Raw genomic sequence first — 1,344 nt, 5'->3', positions numbered from 1 at the left:
AGAAAACATCTACTTAAAAAAATAGAAAAAAAATCTCATGCTAAGTGCATCATTCTCCACCTCTGTGTTTTTGTAAGTGGGATGACATCCTGGACGTAAGACTCGGTTCCCCAAATCTTACAACAATATAACGGAGCTGAATTATTTCCTAGTTGCTGGATGGAGTCCAACTTCAACTCTCAGCAGCAGGTATTTACAGAGGACTCAGTCCCTGCCACTCTAAACACTTTGCATGCAGAGGACCCTTAAGCCTCCATAGAACCTGATGAGATAGATACCCCTATTATCCCTGGAAAGTGCAGTGTAAAGAGGTTTAAAATTGTACAAAGTCCCCACTCAGCTTACAGTGCAAGACCAGAATGAAACAAGGAGAGAAATCTAAATCCCGGACTTAAATGTTAGAGTTTCCATCAATTCAAAATCAATAGCTCCTGCCACAGAGAAGGCACATGCTGATTAAAGTCCTCTCACTGCACCAGAAGGACATGGCGCAGTCATAGACACGGCTGCTTGTCAGTACGTTTCCACGTACTGTGTTAACCGTGGAACATCCATTGCCTAATCCTCATGCCAGTTCTGTCTATCAAGAAGAAAAACTGAGGCTCAGAAAATAACAAGGAGCGAGGACTTGAGTTCAAGAAAGCCTGCCTAGACTTGTTCCATTATACAGGCCTCTTGAAAAAAAAAAAATGGCGCGTCTTAACCGTAGTTCATTCTACTGAGTTCTGCCCTGATTATGTAAAACCAGAAGTTTTGCTGTAATCATGAATGTGATCTTTTTAAAATATTTTATTTTTATCTTATGTGTACGAGCGTTTGTCTACTCACATGTATCTGTACCACATATGCAGTACCCACTAAGGCCAGAAGGGGGTCCCCTAGAGCTGGGTTGTGAGCCACTATGTGGGCGTTAGGAATGGAAGCCAGGCCTTCTGCCAGAGCAGCAAGTGCTCCTTATAGCCAAGCTGTCTCTCCATCCCTTGAATGTGATTCTTATTTCACCTAGTGCTCAGGAGGTTTCCTAATAAAATACAACTTGACGTGAAAATGTCAAACCAGATTCCTCTCACAGACCGTTGCTTGGCGACTGAGTCCCAGCAATGACCCTTCATTGTTGGCTAATTTTAAAAGAACGATGTTTATATGAAGGAATCCTATTTGTCATCATCGTTTCAACCCATTATTTTTTACGAGAATTGATATTAACAACCCTGGTATGTCCATTTTAGGTAACAAAGGTAAAAAACAGTATCACATTAGAATAAAGCACCAAATGTTTGCGTTGTAGGTATATGAGGCCTGTTCATTCCTACAGGGTAACTCTCAGTTTTCCAGCATGTCTGA

Source organism: Mastomys coucha, unplaced genomic scaffold, assembly GCF_008632895.1.
Source record: "Mastomys coucha isolate ucsf_1 unplaced genomic scaffold, UCSF_Mcou_1 pScaffold14, whole genome shotgun sequence".
Classification (NCBI taxonomy): Eukaryota; Metazoa; Chordata; class Mammalia; order Rodentia; family Muridae; genus Mastomys; species Mastomys coucha.
Note: the sequence above shows the minus strand (reverse complement) of the source record.